General features: G+C 46.2%; 1 long non-coding RNA gene across 1 annotated transcript in view; it reads right to left on the reverse strand.

Moving 5' to 3' along the window:
- Positions 1-17,764, reverse strand: part of LOC115097106 — a 77,079-nt gene that overhangs the window by 13,378 nt on the left and 45,937 nt on the right. The window contains exons 2-3 of the long non-coding RNA XR_003858208.1: positions 696-781; positions 196-371 (exon numbers count right to left, since the gene is read on the reverse strand). This is a non-coding gene — a long non-coding RNA (uncharacterized LOC115097106). The remainder of the gene's footprint in view (positions 1-195; positions 372-695; positions 782-17,764) is intronic.

Below are 17,764 nucleotides of genomic sequence, written 5' to 3' on the forward strand. Positions count from 1 at the left end.
AAATGTTTAATAAAATATATATTTCAAAAAAGTCAACAATTGGAAAAATTTACAAAATTGCTCGATGAAAAGTTGGAGGATCAGGAAAATAGGAGTTGTATTGCTTCTTGGCCTTTTGGCTAAGATCACGTGTGAAGGAAACAGGAGTAGTAGAAATAACATTAAAATTATCAAATCAGATTATTTAAATCATACCTGAAGAGAAGCTTTTAGACTTTCTGGAAACATGGCTGTCAATGCAGTCAAACACGGAAAGGGCAATTTTTAAGAGCTTGCAGCCCTCCTGGAGTTAGTTATCCTTTTCCAATGCAGCCAGTGCACTCAGCAGGGATACATTTGTCCCCATGTGCTTTGGAAGCAGGTGCAAAATGCTTGCATGAAAAAAACATGAGAAGTCTCAGAAATTCAATTTGCATGAGCACTTTAACTCCCCTGACATAACTTGCCCCCATTTTTCATGCAGGTAAATGTGTGTGTGCACTGTTTCACAGTGTGTGTAATCTTACCCCATACGTGAGCAATTATCAAAGTGTGAGCATAAAAATCATTTGATTATTGCCCCCTGAATGTAGCAGGGCACATAAGATAGAGCAAGAGCAGAGGAAGCAGCAGGCCCAGACCAGTAATGATAAGAGTAATGCATTTTGCTGATAAATTAACCTTAATAGCTAATAAAGATAGCATCAGAAATTTACCTGAGAAGGAAATAAAATATCACTGTTCTTGGATTTTTCTGTTTGTGATGCACAATTACAAAAGAAGATAGCGCCAATATATACCACTGTACAGAAAAGAAATATTAGTTTGCATTATTTTCCCAGCAAAACTATGTACAGTAAACCAAGGCTAAGTCAAAATGTTTGAATTGGCATATGTGAGAGAGCTGACTGAGGTTAATTGAGTTGAGAGCTGAAGAGAAAACTGTTTATTTGTTTTAACTGGGTGCTTTACTGGCATTGCCACATGATGTAAAGAAGGTATTGGCTCCAGCTTCTTTACATTTTGTAGGTGTCTGGGCAGCGAACCTGAAATGAACTCTCTGGGAGAGGATCTGGCTGTTGTTTGAAAGCTACTATTGTGGGGAGGAGGCGGTGCAGTGGCTTTCAATGTCAGTGCCCTACACTGCCGTACAGAGGAACCTGGGTCACATTCCCAGCTCTGGCTCTGCTGCTCCCTGGGCCAGGGCTGGGAATGGTTGCGGAGGCAGCGCCCGCAGCCCCTGGCAGGGAAGATTCAGACATTGCACAATGACCACACCTCGTGGCCGGATGCAGGGCCCCTGCTTACAGACAGGCTGATACAGAGCGCACTGTTAGTTTGCTATTGGACGCGCGTTTTCCCTTACCCCTTATTCAGTAAGGGGAGGAAAACGGGCGTCCAACCCGCGGCACCTAATAGCGCCCTCAACATGGAAATGCATGTTAATGGCCCTATTAGGTATGTGCGCACGATTCAGAAAGCAAAATGTGCAGCCAAGCCGCACATTTTACTTTCAGAAATTAGCACCGACCTTTGGGTCGGCGCTAATTTCTTCGGGCACCGGGAAAGTGCACAGAAAAGCAGTAAAAACTGCTTTTCTGTGCACCCTCCGACTTAATTTCATGGTGATATTAAGTCGGAGGTCCCGAAGAGTAAAAAAAAAGTTTAAAAAAAAAAAAAATTGAATTCAGCCCGCGGCTGTCGGGCCGAAAACCGGACGCTCAATTTTGCCGGCGTCCGGTTTCCGAACCCATGGCTGTCAGCAGGCTCGAGAACCGACGACGGCAAAATTGAGCGTCGGCTGTCAAACCCGCTGACAGCCACCGCTCCGGGCCAAAAGGAGGCACTAGGGACGCGCTAGTGTCCCTAGCGCCTCCTTTTCCCCATTTCTACCACACCACCTAATTTGAATACTGCATCGCACGTGCCGGGAGAGCGGGCTTCGTCCGCTCTCCCGCGGACTTTACTGAATCGGCCTGTGAGTTCGGTAAAGAGCCCTGCAGCACAGCCCCTGCCGGAGGACCATCGCCGCCACAGTGGCTGGACTAAAGCGAATTAGGGAAGGGATATAAAATGGTGGGGGAGGAGGGGGAGGGGGAGGGGATTCCCAGGTAGTTGTGAATGAAAGCTCATGGTGCTGGATGCCTGCGCTGGTTCCAACCGAGCTGGAAGCCCAAAGGATTAAAAAAAAAAAAAAAAAGAAGTTATTATTGCTGGACTGTGCTTTGTGGATGCCGGTGGGAATGGGAATGTTTATAGGCATGGAGACTGAGAAACTTAAAAGATCCCTTGTAAAGGAGAAAGAAGGAGGGTTACTTGTGGAATGACCCTGAACTGGAAAAACATCAATCAGTGCTGTGATGTGCTACTGATGCCTGAACTGGGGGGGCCATTGCTGTCAAAAGACTTTTGTGCTATTTCAGAAGTGCACCCCCAGAAGGGGGGTGCACTTCTGAAGGCCTGAAACTGGTAATGACGATCCTGGATGTCAAATCGGAGGACCCGCTGATGTTCCTGCCGGAAGGGAATTTGCAAATACTTCTCTGTCAGATCCAGAGTTGTGAGGTACTCCCCTGCTTGAACTGCCGTTATGAGAGAGTGCACCATTTCCATCCTGAAATGCATGACTCATAGATGTCGGTTGACATGATATCCTTGAGATCCAGTATGAGCGAAACGACCTTTCCTTCTTGGGCACAACAAAAAAAATGGAATATCAGCTCATATTTTGCTGTAATTTGGGAACGATCACTGCTTTCAGAATCAACAGCGGGCGTAATGTTGCTTCCACGTCTACCCTCTTCTGAAGGGAGTTGCATGGAGATACCTTGAAGGCATCCAGAGAATGCGAACAAATTCCAGAGCATAGCCATTCCGAACTATTTTGAGGACCCAAAGTAATCTGGGCCCACCTGTGATAAAACTAGGATAGATGACCACCAATCTCCCGCATCACCTAGTGAGCCCAAATACCTTCATTGGGAAGACTGAGGGGCTCTGCCTCCGGAGCCTGTATCCTTTTGAGGACCTCAGGGATGAAAGGACTGAGATCTGCGGAAGGGATGTGATCTCTGGGAAGAACCTCTACTATAAGGCCGAAAACGCCGGTAGTCTCGAGAGCAGCCACTCACCTGAGAAGTCTGGGAAACTGGCTTCTTATCCTATGGCAAACAGGGGACCTGGGTCTCTCCCCATTTACTTGCCATTTTTTCCAATTCACTGCCAAACAAAAATGAGCCTTTGAAAGGCAGATTAGTCAAATTGGACTTTGAAATAGTATCTGCGGACCAGTTGTGCAGCCACAGCTGTCACCTGGCTGCAATAACTGAAGCAGCTCCTCTGTTGGCTGTGTGTACCAAGTCACAGACCGTATCAGCTAAGAATATGTTTCCCTGTTCTGCCATAGGCCCTAAATCAGACCCAATGTCACCAGACTCTTGACAAAGCTGCAAGTAGCCCAAGCTACCAAGGAGAAACAAGAAGCAATTTGCAAGTTCATTGTCACTGCCTTAAAGGCTTGATTTAGGATAGCCTCATTTCTCCTATCCTGAGCTTGCTTCAGAGCCGCACCTCCCTCTACCGGGATGGTGGTACACTTTTTGACAGAACATACCAAGGCATCCACCTTAGGGATCCAAGGATAAACCTGCTAAGATGTGTCCTCCTTTAAAGGACGCTTCTGGTGCATTCCATTCCAAATCAATCAACTTCTGGCTTGCATCCAAAAGGGGAATGAAACAAGAAGCCTTGTGCAGGGTGACCAAAATAGGATCCTTCTTCTGCATCCCCAAGGAGTCAGGCCCAGCCATTCCAAGGGTCTTCAGGATCTGAGATATCAAACCTGGCAACTTATCTCTCTGAAAGAAATGTAGAAGAGTTCTATATGGCTCCAAATCTGGGAGAATATCTCCTTCCTCACCAGGAGAGCCCCTACTATCATCATTGGTATCATCCTGATCCATCTGCATTCAAGCTCTGTCAGACCACACTGCACTATGGTGCTTGACTGTGGAGACAGGCGGAGGAGCACTCGGGGCACCTGGACCTACCTTAGTAGGAACTGCCACTTCAGCAGACAGGCCCTGTAAAAATATCTGCAATCCCTGGAAGAATTCCACCCAGGAAAAGGAGGCCAGTTCCATTCCAGGCCCCATAGGCCTGAACCTACATCCTTCGAGCCAGTGTCCCCTGAGGACTCGACCTACAGACCAATCAGAGGAGGAGAAATCTCTGCAGTGTCTCCCTCAGTCCCACTCCCTGCAGACCAAGGAGACGTACCATCGTCGGAAAACTCGGAAGGAGGCAAATCTCCCCAAGCATCCAGGCAGCGCTGACATAGGCTTAAAGAAAGCTCAGGCTGAATGGTTCTGAAGTGGCAGGCAGCACAGATAGATAGGTGCTTACGTTTCTTCGCCACGGACACCATGCTATAAGTGCACAGCCCAACGAAGGCTCACGCCTAGCTTTCCTGCACATATAAGTGTGCCTAATAGGCTGCTCATTCCACTGGATGCCCAAACTGGACACCCAGGACTGATGCCTAAACTGGACACACAAGATGTGCATCTAGAAGAACGCCCAAATGCACACACAAACGATAATGGGCACATGCCTGGACGTACAAGCGCTCGCCAAAGATCTGCAGCCGAAAAGCACACAAATGTACCCTGCAGCCAAAATGTGAGAAGCCTGGAAGCGAGGCCTTGCCAAATGACTGCTCAACCCGCTGTGCCTGTACTCTCTCCTCACCTCACTGAACTCCCCAAAAACATGAGCAGGACAGCCAAACACCGAGGAAACAGAACCTTCACCTGCTGTCTTCCTGTCGCTGATTCTTCTTTTTTTTTTTTTTTTTTTTTTAAATGAAACTTTTACCTGAGCTCATCCCTCCCTGGCTGAGAGCAGGAATGTGTCCCAACTGTGGGGGGAGAGGGCTAAAGCCTTCACTGCCGAGCCTTTCTCAGACTGCAACCACTATTTGGAATTTAGGTCAACACCAGACAAGGCTACCAGATTCAGGCACTCTGTTGAGGGAAGGACCACACGGTATCACCTCAGGAGGCAAGCAGTACTACATAGACATCGCCTGTCCAACTTCTTTCTTCTTTTCTTCTTTTTTTTTTTATTTACTCACAGGCAATCCCCAAAGGGAAACCATTGGCTGGAGATGGAGAATACTGGCAGGCTGATGTCGGGACGGGACTATATAGCCATGACGTCAGCTTTTGTTCTGTCTCCATCTGCTGGTAGAAGTGCATAATCCACTCATTGAGACTGACCTACCTGAATGCTAAGGAACTCTTTTTTCCTCTCTTCCCTCTAGTCTATCACAAAGATCTGGCAGGGCAGGGTCTCTCCCCTTCTTAGAGGCCTACACTTGAAGGGCACACTGAAAATCCATCATTCTCCTTCAAAATCAAAATTACACTGCTTCCTAGTGACCTGGGTAGCCCCTCCATATTATTTAAAAGTCTTCCCACTCCTGCCTGCCTCTGAGGGAAGTGCAGAATTGAATGGAGATGTCTAACACAGGGCTGAGAGCTAGAGCCATCTAATGGAGACCAAGGTGTCTCTACAGGGATTTAAAAGAACTCTGCCCACAAATGTGTACAGTGTTGCACATGAGAACATTTTTGCGCACACAGCCAACAATCTGCTTCACACACCAAACTGAGGTTCTCAAGGACTTGTAATTATTGAGGCTTCGATGTAGTAGCATGCGCTAGACTGTACGCATGTGTTAGCATGCAGTTATACATACATTTTTGTGCATACAGCTTTAGTCCCAATTTCAAAAGGAGTTTTGTGCACAAAAAAATGAACATGCAAAAATATGTACACACATTAGTGCAATTCTGTGCAAATCCTATGTTCATGAACGTATTAAGTATTAGTCCTCAGGGCTGGGAAGTGCATTAAAGCCCTGAAGGCTTAACGCAGGGGGTTTTTTAAACACTGGAAAACAATATGTTGTCCGAGGTGGAATGAAGGAAGAAAGAAAGAAAGTTAATTCACATTTCTGGGGCTAATCTATGGTGCTGTGCCCCAGTGTGATCCTGAACCTGGAGTTTGGGGATTCTAGACACAGCTTTTATGAGCCCAACTTTTATTCTCCTAACTCATGCTTTGCGGACCTAACTTTTAGGTTCACATCTTTTTAGCATGTATTCTTAAAACTCTTGATGCATTAGCATATCATTATCTTTCTGCATCAGAAGTTAACTCATTTTTTTAGCATGCGAGTAAAGAAAATATGTGCTGAAATTCAGCACACATTTTTATTTAATCATGTCTTATTGCATCAGGCCCTGAGGTAGCAATTGTAAATCCAATAATTACTGGAGTAAATATTTACAAAGGAATCATATGCATTATTTACAGTCAGTGTACACAATCAATTTCTTTTTCTTAAACTAAGCAAGGTGTGGGTTCAAACCCCTGTTCATTTAATTAGAAGGCAAATCCCTGCCTCTCTGGTAAAAGGTGAAGAACTCCTCTGATATTCTACAAGAGTCAGTGAGGTTAGTCTCCCGGTTCAACAGTGCTTGTCTTTTGTGGTTAATAAAAAACAGTATTTTATGTATGCCCTGACCACCAGATTGAGTCGATTAGTGTATTACCTTCAGACCGCCATTCCAGTTTGCTGAGATTATTACTCTTTTCCCGCCAAAGCATAATCAAAAGGTATTTCAGGGACACCATAATCCAAGTGACTTCTGCCCCCTTGGCAAAACAGTTCTTGGAAGACTTTATGGCATCTCTCCAAGTAAGCTCTCCCTTTGCTGATCCTGCTGCTCACTGCACCTTGCAGACAAAGAGGCTTGTATGGAGGAGTGCATAAAGGACTCTCCCCGGCTCCTTCCAGACTCCTCAGGCATCCTATTGCTTCATGCAAACAGGTACTCCGAACAGAGCTTACTTTTCCTGCTTCTTGCAGCAAGAAATCCCTCTCAATGACTACATACAGATCCCCGTGTCACACAAGCTCTGACTCCTCAATCTCCAAGTCTCTCCTCGCGCTCGCTAGAATTCTCTCTAAACTCTCACTCCTTACTGGACTGGTTCATTCCTACTCTTTTGACAGGGGTGAAACAGAATAATGGTTTAACTTTGTGTAGGCCTGTGGGACTTGCATCAGTTTTTGTATCATTTTTCTTTTCCTGCATTTTCCCAAACTATTTTCTGTTTTTTGACTAATGGCCTGCATTATCATATTATTTATCCTGTCCTTACAAGTCACAAAAAACAAAGGGGCCGAGGCGGGGTTGATGCTACCAGCAGAAGGAGATCCCCTCCGCGGGTCCCCGCCATCGGCAGGCAGAGCAGAGCGGTGCAGAGACCCAACTGGACCTTCACCACTACCAACCCTCCTTCCCCGCAGGTTGAGACCTTGGGTATCGGGGCCGGCTGGACTTAGGCGCGGGTCTCTGAGCGATGAATCCAAGAGGATGACAGGCAAAAGCAGAATCAGACAGGCCGAGGTCAGGGGGCAGGCAGCAGACAGGAATATACCATCTTGTTAAGGAAAAGGGCATTCCAAGAAATAAATCAGAAACATATTAATCCACGCTTAAAGAGGAAGTGCAAATCCTTTCCCTACCACACAAAAGTCCAAACGTTAAGGGGCTAAACCGAGCATGCACCAGGAAAATTCCAAAATAAAAGGCAATAAGGGCCCTGCTCTAATTATCAACCAGTAACAATGGAAGGTTTAACTTTCTAATTTAAATCCAGGTGAGCTGTAATTACGGAGCTCGCAAGGCAAGTTTGTCCGTAAGAAAAAAATGTGCTGATTGGGTTAAAAAATATATATAATTGTCATTTTGATAGTTTATTTATTTATTTATTTTATTTATTTAGAATTTTTATATACCGGGATTCATTAAAACATATCTTGCTGGTTTTCATAAAACAGGAGTGCATTATATACATAAAAACTAGAACTGTGGTGACCGAAAGGTACAGTTACATTTAACAAGGGTAGCCGAACTTGGAGAAGGATGAAGATAGGAGAGAATAGAAATAGTTAAACAATATACAATTTAAGTATAGTATACAAAATAAATGTTATATACAATGGTTGTTCATTTATATATGGTTGTTCATTTTCATGTTATATATGGTTGTTCATTTTCATGTTATATACAAATGTTGTTCATTTTGATATTTAAATTAAACTTTTTTTTGGATACTTAAGAAAAAACCACCACCAACAACAACAACAATGCCCCAGTATGTAGAACCCTTGGCCGAAAGAGCAAAAATTGCTTCCTTCTTCCTTCTCTTGCCACATCTGGAAAGATTCTTATTTTATGATTATAGAAAACCTCTTCATGATATCTAAAAAAATAGCTTCATAATCCATGCTCTGTCTGGTTCCCTGCAGGCAGGAAGAGTAGTGCAAGGAGGAGAGAATGGCAGCAAAGCAGCAAAAGAGAGGGGAGGGGAATATGAGAGAAAGAAAACCCCTGCCTCACCTGGCTTCCCTTCCCTCCCTTCTCCTTTTCTCCCCTCCTCTCCCTTCTGAGTGGGAAGGGGAGGGGGTGAGCTAGAAAGGAAGGAAGAGAAGGGAATGTGGGGGGTGAGTGAGTGAGAGGGAAAGGAAGGGAGGGGGTTGTGAGTGAGAGGAAGGGAAGGGAGAAAGTGTGTGTGAAGTGGAAGGGAAGGGAAGGGGTTGAGTGAGGGGAAGGAAGGGGGTAGGTGAGCGAGGAGGGAAGGGGATCAGTAAGAAGGAAAAGGAAAGAAGGGGAGTGAAGGAGAAGGAAGGGGTCAGCAAGAAGGGAATGGGATGAGTGAGAGGGACAGGAGGGGTTGTGAGTGAGTGTGAGGGGAAGGGAAATGGATGAGAGAGGAGTGGAAGGAAAGAAAAGGGAAGGGAGGAGGTATTAGAAGTGTTGTGGTTTTCCAGTTCCGTTTTTTTCTGCATGTTTCTGCTTGTACTTAGGATCTCTTTATTCTTTATTTGGTGAAGGTCTTTCTGTGTTCTGCATGTGTGACTAAGGTAAGGTATTCTGCTACCACATAGTTTCTGGGTATGGATCTATGAAGCCTGGCTTGCTCTGTTTACCTAAAAGGAGGTACATTGGTGTTTTAGAACCTGGTGTAATAATTGCAGTGTTGCTTTTCATAGACAGGGTTGTTGCTGTTTGAGTGTTGGCAATTAGTTGTGTTTTGGTATGGGAAATATACTAATTTGGGATTCAGGTTATTCATGGCTTTCTGAAGGCCAAGCTCATACTAACAGACTTTATAATAGGTCTAATAGCATATGGGTTCCAAGGAGTCGTTATTCAGTCGCTGAGTGGCTAATTAAGTTAGCTGGACACCCCTATCTGGCTAACTTTACCGGGATATTCAGCAACACAGCTGAATATACCCAGCTATCTTAAAGTTAGCCGAATAGGTACATCACGCTAATTGTAGACCTGCCCCACAGCACAGCCAGAGTTAGTTATGGTTATGTATTCCTATAGTTAGTTACCTGTTTGTGTTGCCAAGGTTGCAAAGTGGTATTTATGAGGGGGTGGCCAGTGCCTGGTAACAAATGTAAATAAACAATTGATATAATAATACCATCAAGTTCGAGTCAGAAAATGCAAATGCATATAATGCAAATGCATATTTTGAGTTTGCCAATCTCTTTGTATTTTAGGAAAGGGACCCTGGAATTTTAGTATATGCATATTTTTTAATTCCCCTGGTGTGTGTGTGTTTGGATGGGGGGGGTGGTAACTGTTGGGAGGGGAAGTGACTGGGGTGATTGTATGAGGTGGTGGGTGGGAGAGAGGCTGGTTGGGGTGGTGACTGGTGACAGGCAGCATGGTGTGTGTGGGGGGTGACTGATGAAAGGGGGAGTGACTGGGGTGACTATATGGGGTGACAGGTGGGGGAAAGACTGATTGGAGTGGTGTGTGGAAAGTGGTGAATGGGGTGAGTGAATGGGGTGACAGATAGCAGACAGACTGTTTGGGGTGGTGACTGGTGAGAGAGAGAGAGAGAGGCAGCCTGGTATATGGGAGTGACTTTTGAGAGGGGGAGTGACTAGGGTGACTGCTTGAGGTGACAGTTAGGGAAGAGAAACTGGTTGAGATGGTGACTGGTGAGAGAGATACAGCCTGGTATGTGGGTGACAGGTGGGAGAGAGAGTGCTTGGGATGGTGACTGGTGAGAGAGAGGCAGCCTGTTGTGAGTGGGGTGGGATTACTGAGAGTGGAAGTGACTGGGATGACTGTATGGGGTGATATGTTGGAAAGAGAGGCAGCCTGGTGTGTGTGTGTGTGTGTGTGGGGGGGGTGACTGGGGTAACTGTATGGGGTGACAGGTGACCCCACACATACTCCAGGCTGCCTCTCTCTCTCCAGTTGCCACCCCAACCAAACTCTCCTGTCACCATATACATTCACCCAAGTCACTTCCCCTCTCACCAGTCACCCACCCAAACACACAGACTCACACCAGGGGAATTCAAAGTATGCAGATCCCAAAATGCCAGGGCCCCTTTCCTAAAATACAACAGGATTGGCGAATTATAAATATGCATTTGTATTACATGCTTTTGCTGACTAGAACTTGATGCTATTGTTATATCACTTGTATGTTTATACTTGTTACCCCCACAAACACCACCTTGCAATCATAGCAACACAAACAAGTAACTAAGGAGGCAGCCAACTGGAATGCAAAACCATATTTCTAGCTAATGAATTGCTCCCCAATTTTTTAACTTATTGGTAATATTTTCAGTTAGTGTGCACTAAGTCCCATTAGTGCGCACTAACTCCGAAATTAGAGAAACCCAAAATAAACACCCTCTCCAAACCGTTTATAAAATCGAACAGATAATGACCCAAAACAAAAACGACACAAAAAAAAAAAATCGATGCACATCCCTAATATTTACAATCGATTTACAAGCAACTGTCAAACCCATAAATTATTGCTAACAACATTTTTACTGGGTGAAGAGCCTTCTTGATAATTCAAACAATGCTGATGTTACGATTTCAGTTGCGGTGCAGCCTCACTGTACCCTGGCTAGGACACCTCCCTACCAGCAGAGGCCTCCGGTGAGCCCCGCTCCAAACTGTTTCCACCATCTCATCCCTGGACTCATAACTCAGCCTGTCCTGCAGCCTCCCTCCACCAAGGGACTTCAATGAGCATACTCTCCAGGCTGGCCAAGCTCCTCCGGCCTGCCTGCACCGCAAGCAGACTCCAGCCCTATTTAACCCTGCCTTACCAAACCCAAGATGCTTCCGCATCAAGTCATCCTTGGCTCCTTGCCCTATCCACTCTTGCCTTGCGGCCTCCCTATGCCTATCCTTGACTTGCCTCGTGCCTTGGGCCTTCTGACCTCAGCCTTGTCTTGTCTCGTGGCCTCTGATCCTTCTGATCTTTTCCCTTGCCTTGCTTTGTGGCCCCTGAGCCTTTTGACCCTTGCCTTGCCTTGTGCCCTGCCTTCTGGTCTATATAGACCTCTCTTTGCTTTGTGGCCTATCTAGGCCTCTCCTTGTCTTGCCCCTCGGGGCCTTCCCATATCACTGCCTTTGGGCCTATATGTTCCAAGTTCTGTCTTGTCCTTGTCTTGTCCTGTCGTGTTCTTTGTATGTTTCTGTCCAAGCCTCAGTCCAGCCTTACCTGCACGCTGTTCCTGTCTAAGCCTCAATTCCAGCATTACCTGCATGCTATTCTTGTCCAAGCCTCCGTCCAGCCTGTCCAAGCCTTTCCTCAGCTTTGTCATGCCATCCTGCTGTCCTCACCTGGGCAGGGCCAGTGGAAGCACTAAGCGAACTAGGTCTGGGCCTAGTGCGCCGAGTATTAGGGGGCGCTGCAAGTGGTGGTATCTCGAGGGGAGCCAATGCCCCCGGGCGCAGGGAAGCTCATGCGGTCACCAGTGGACCTCATCCCACTGGCGGTTGAACAGAGACATGCATATACCAGGCAGATCGGCAGGGCCATAGTGGAGCTCACGTCACCACAGCCCGAAGAAAAAGATCGCGTTTAAACGCACTGATGCTCCTCCTCTTTCCTACCTGCGCGGCCCCAGAAGTAAACGTTGCCGGAGTCATGCGGGCAGGAAGGAGGAGGAGCATCAATGCGTGCAGAAGAGAAGCAGCACTTACGGGCTGCCGCGAATCCCAAGTCGCAGCGGCCCGAGAAGAGGAAGAGGCCCGGTAGCAGGGCCGCTGCATCCCGAGAAGATCAGGGCCACTGCAGAGCCCATCCTGCGGCGACCCGCGAAGAGGAGGCCCAGAGGTGAGAGAGAGGCTGAGGGTCTGTAGAGTGTGTGTGTGTGCGTGTATGAGATAAGTTGAGAGATTGTGTGTGAGAGTGAGTTGAGAGACTGTGTGTGGGAGTGAGGACCTGAATGTTTGCAGAGACAGCATGTGAGAGCCTCTGTGTGTGTGAGAGAGACAGCATGTGACAGTGAGAGCCTGTGTGTATGAATGATTGTATGAGAGAGAAGATGTGACAGTGAGAGCCTGTGTTTGAGCAAGATAGCATGTGGGAGTGAGAGAGAGCCTGTGTGTGTGAAAATCAGACAGCATGTGCCAGTAAGAGACTGTGTGTATGAATGATTGTATGAGAGAGAGCATGTGACAGTGAGAGCCCGTGTGTGTGTGTGAGAGAGAGAAATGCATGTGAGAATGAGAACCTGACTGTGTGTTTGAGGGAAGAAGATGGAGAGAAAAGAAATAGAAAAAAGACAATATAAAAGGAATTGGCAAAAAATAAGAAAGGGAAGGTGGAAAAAAATAAGAAAGGGAAGGTGGGGAAAAAAAGCTTGTGACCAACCGATTAGAAAACTAAGATCAGACAGCAAAGGTAAAAAAGAAATAAATTACTTTTTGGTGATTGGCACATGTAATCTTTGGGAATGTGCAAGAGTAGCACTTTCTCTATGCGGATCTCACAATGTACAAGATCAGCATGGAGGAACTGGAAGTCCACGGGGCCTGCACAGAGGAGGCAGCAGAATGGGCTTCAGTGCCAGTAGCAGCAATCAGCGCCTCCCCAATAGCCACGCAGCAGTGACAGTGGCAGCAGAGGAATGAGAGAGGTTCCGAGATTGCTGGCAAAAGAGAGGGGGGTCTGTCTTTAGTGTGTGCATGTGTATGAATGGGACTCTGCCTGGGGGTGTCTGTGTGAGAATGCATGGGTGCCTGCCTGGGGATCTGTGTGTGTGAGAATGAATGTGTGCATGCCTGGGGGATAGGGAGGTAGTGGTGTGAAAATGAATGGGAGCCTGCCTGGGGGTCAATATGTATGTGTGTGTGTGTGTGTGTGTGTGTGTGTGTGTGTGTGTGTGTGTGTGTGTGAATGACTGGGAACTTGCCTGGGTGTGTGTGTTTGTGTGTATGTGAGGGAACCAGTGAGTGTGAGAGCATGAGTGTGTATGAGAAAATCCAAGGGAGTAAGAGTTTGTGTGTGGGGTGTGTGGGTGTGGAGGGGGAGAGAGTGTCTTAGAGCCTGAGAGTGTTCAGTGTCAGTGAGAGCGAGAGGTTATGGTGGATATAAGAGCATGAATATGTATGTATGTGACAGTGTATGTGTGAGAGAGAGAGGATAACCTCCTAATCCTCGACAATATCAGGGTGATTGGAGATCAAGAGCTCCCACAGAAGGGGACAGCAGGGGCTTTTTTAAATCCTTATTAGTTTTAATTATTGGGTGTTATTTGATATATGTGCTGTTTGGGAAATTGTAAAAAATGTATATGATTTTAATTAATAGAAATTCTATTTATCAGTAGTTTTAAAATATTCTTTTATTATGGTTTTACTATTATAACTGATGCTTTATGTTTCTTGATTTTATTTGTTTTATGAGGAATGGTGGTCCTATTTTTATATTGTTAAAATACGGAGTCTGGCTTCTTGGAGTTTCCATTTCAGTTTTTGTCTAATTTGTGCTCCTTCATTTTGTATTCTGTATTTGGTGAGAGTCTGTCTCTGCTCTGTGTGTGTGACCGTGATGAGAGATTCTGCTAGCAAGTAGTGTCTATATAGGGATCTATAGCAATCGGGTTTGTTTTGTTTCCTCAATAGGTGACACCAGAATTTGAAAATATCTTTTAGTATGATGAGCTGTAAGGGAAACATCCAAGTTCCATTGTTTGGGGGAATTTCAGTGGATGCACAGAGTTAGAGAACTGGAGGTGCAGGATTTATATTGACATTCTGTCCCTTCCTATATATTCCAGACTTCACTCTCATAGCCACATAGAATTAGTTGAATGAGGCTATCAAATAATTTTATAGTGTGAAACTGGCCAGCTTTTTAAAATTACGCAGAAGACCCTTTGGACTTTTTTAACAACACTTTTTTTATAACCAGTTTTAAAGCAGGATCCATGCTATAGAGGTGGGTGTGATGAAGAAATGTCATTTTGGCTCCCCCCCCCAAAAAAAAAACTTCTTCTGACTAGAGATGCCACTGATTTTCTGTGACCTTAAGCATTAGGACAAGAAGGATTAAGGGGGGGATGCTGGACAGGCACACAAATGCATTAGCCCCTGGGTGCTGGAGACCCTTAGTGCACCACTGGGTGAGAGCTATATGCGGCCGCAAGTGGCGGCAAAGAGGAGTGGAGATTTGGCGGGCCGCGAGCAGTGCCCAACCTGCTCGTGACCCAGAAAACCACACAGCCGGTGGGCGTGATCGAGAACGATGTAGGAGTCGGGGCCGAGACCGGGGAGGCACAAGGGAGAAGGCTCGCCTAGGGCGCCAAATCCCCTTACACCAGCTCTGCACCTGCGAACTTGATTTCCAGTTACCCTGAGATTGTCAAGGATTAGGGGGCTAGGGAGACACCCAAACTTTATCCTTTCTCGCTCACACACACTCTCGCATGTTCATTCTTTCTCACACATACACATACATGCTCTCATGCATACCCACACACTCTCATACACAGGCTCTAAGTCCCTCTCCCCCCCCCATGCGCACAAAACTCTTACTCCCCCAGGTTCTCTCATACACACACAGGCTCTCACCCACACAGACCCTTAGGCAGGCACCCATTCTCTCACACACAGAGATCCCAAGGCAGGCACCCATTCTCTCACACACGCATATAGACAGACTCATAAACACACATAAGCTCCCATTCATACACACACACACACCGAAGGCTGGCCCCCTCTGTTTTGCCGGCAGCCTCGGAGCCTCTCTCATTCCTGCTGCCGTTGTCACCAACGCAGCGTGATTGTTGGGGAGGAGCCAATTGCTTGACACTGCTTCTAGCACACTGAAGCCTTTTCTGCTGCCTCCTCCTCTGTGCAGGTCCCACGATATTAAAATGTGGTGGGACTAGCACTTTCTTCATGCTGATCTTGTTCTTCAAGAGATCAGCACGGAGAAAGTGTTCCTCTCGTGAATTCTAATGCCGCGGGCCTGCACAGACAGGGTGTCCTTCTCTGCTCAGCTGCCAGTGGGATGAGGTCCGCTGGCAGCTGCACGGCCTCTCTCTCTGTTTTTGGCCACAAATAGGATCAGGTCCACCGGTGGCCGCGTGAACCTTCCCCAGCGGTACGACATTCACAGCCCCCTGGAAGCTCGTTCGCGCCCCCCTCCCCCATCCCCCCATTTGCGCACCCCTGGCATAGATTATATCTTCGTCTCTCCTGCTCTAAAGGCAATAGTTCTTTTACAAGGTCACATATTCATAGAGATTCCAGTGGGGCCCTATACTAATCCTTAATTTATAAAAGAAAATATGCTATTTAAAATTATATTCTCCTTGCAATGGTTTATAGCATTGTAGTGTAGCATTCCACACAGACAAATCTGAGTCAGCTGTGTTTAAGTGCTACTTTAACCATGTTCACTATGCTTGATCTAAGTACTTTGTGATTCTGCTGTGTTGTCTGGCACCATAAACCACTGTTGGCAACACTGGTACATTGTAAGAATAAATACAACAAAAGCAACGAAAAGGTGACCTCAGGAAATGAGATTTAAAAAAAAAAAAAAAAAAGGGAGACAGCGGCGGCCATGAAAAAAGCTGCATGTTTTTTATTACAAAAGTATGGAAAATATGCCAGAAATAAAATAATATCCTTGGACAAAGGGAAACAGGATCTATGAATAGGTGTGTACAAGGAGAGAAGCCAAAATTGTTCAAGTGTCACACAATACTGGTAGTTTAGCATATTATACTGGACAATATTCTGTTGCAGAAGGAATAATGAGCTTTATTTAACAAGGATGTTTTTCCATAGCCACAAAGTAAGAAAATGTTCTCTTTGAATAAGGCTCCATTTTATTAACATCCTGTCATAAAATGCTATTACATGACAGCAATTAGCATGTGTAGCTCCTGACATTCGATAGTACTAAAATTTTAAATATGGAGCTGCTGCAATAAGACTGCAAAAAATACAGCTTTATGCAATGCACTTTGAAATAAAGAGGGCAAGAGGACCATGTCAAAGGCAACCTGGGTGGAATCTCTCCTAAAACTCACATGCCAAAAGACAGGAGACTACCCTGAAGAATGCAAATAAACCTTCCAGGTGAATCTGGTAAAGGACCCAGCTGAAGTCAGAACAGCTTCTTACCTGCTAGTTTGCTTAAGCTGGTTTTCCAACACGGTGAACTTGCTGACTTTGGTCTTGTTTTTGGTCCATGTTAACCTGATGCCAACAGTACCTGCCCCAACTAACGGTGATGTCATTACAGTGCACCCACTGGTAAAAGGACCCCCTTTGCACACCCATTCACTCGACATTTGCATAACTGTTTACTATAGTTAGGGCAATTTGGTTTTCGGGGGGTTCTTATCTTTTGTGGAAATGTATGATTGTGTAGATGCTGTTTCTTGTGTATCATCTATTCTTGCGTGGGGCTGGAGGACGTATTTGTCACTATATCAGTTTCGGTTATCTCATGTTGATAACCAGCATTTGAGGCAGGACTCTGTTTTAGTCTATCCCATTTGTAGTAAAATAAGTCCTTGTACTCCATCAAGTGTTGTTCAGTGGTGCTGAAGATGGACCTCCGTATTTCTAATTTTAGGCCAATTTCTAATTTATCTACCCTTATTAAAGTTTTGGAAAAGGTTGTGCTCTCTCAGCTTACTGACTGTTACGACTGTCGCTACCCGACGTCTCCACTCCGCCCTCCTTACCTCTTTGGCAACTCCTCCTGCGGTTGATGGACGTTTGGCTGCTGCGGCGTCTGCCTGCCGTCCTCTCCGGTGTCCCCGGTCCGGCTTGGGCGCTGTCTCCCGCCATGCTGTCCAGTTGCCTTAGGGCGCGCGCGCCACGCGGCCCTGTTTCAAGTACCTTCTTTGGCGCGAACCTCAGGGGCGTCCCCCTGTGATGACATCATGCATCCTGGATACAAATAGCCTACACGATTGCTAGCCGTCAAGTTAGCAAAGGTTTCCTAATGGATGGGATTCGCTCTCCGTACCTAGCTACTCTGCCTTCACTACTGGGCTACTCTATTTGGGGTACCCGCTTCTTGGGGGCCTCTCTCTCTTCTCTTTCAGGTCGCTGTCTGGAACCGGTACTCGCTCCTCGAGGGCCCATGTTCCTGGACTCGCTACCTGGACTTCTCTTCTGCCTGGAAGACACCGCTGCCTATACCATCAGTGAGTTACCATCTATTTCTCTCAGAGCTGTTCCCTGGAACCAGGTACTCGCTCCTCGAGGGCCTGTCTTTACTTCAGCTCCTGTGCTCCATACCGAGAGACTGCTGTGTGAGTACTATACCAACGAGGCTCTATTCCTGAACCCTGCATATATTGCTTGTACTCACGATCTCAGTTTCTCTCCAC

This window comes from Rhinatrema bivittatum, chromosome 1 (assembly GCF_901001135.1).
Source record: "Rhinatrema bivittatum chromosome 1, aRhiBiv1.1, whole genome shotgun sequence".
Lineage (NCBI taxonomy): Eukaryota > Metazoa > Chordata > Amphibia > Gymnophiona > Rhinatrematidae > Rhinatrema > Rhinatrema bivittatum.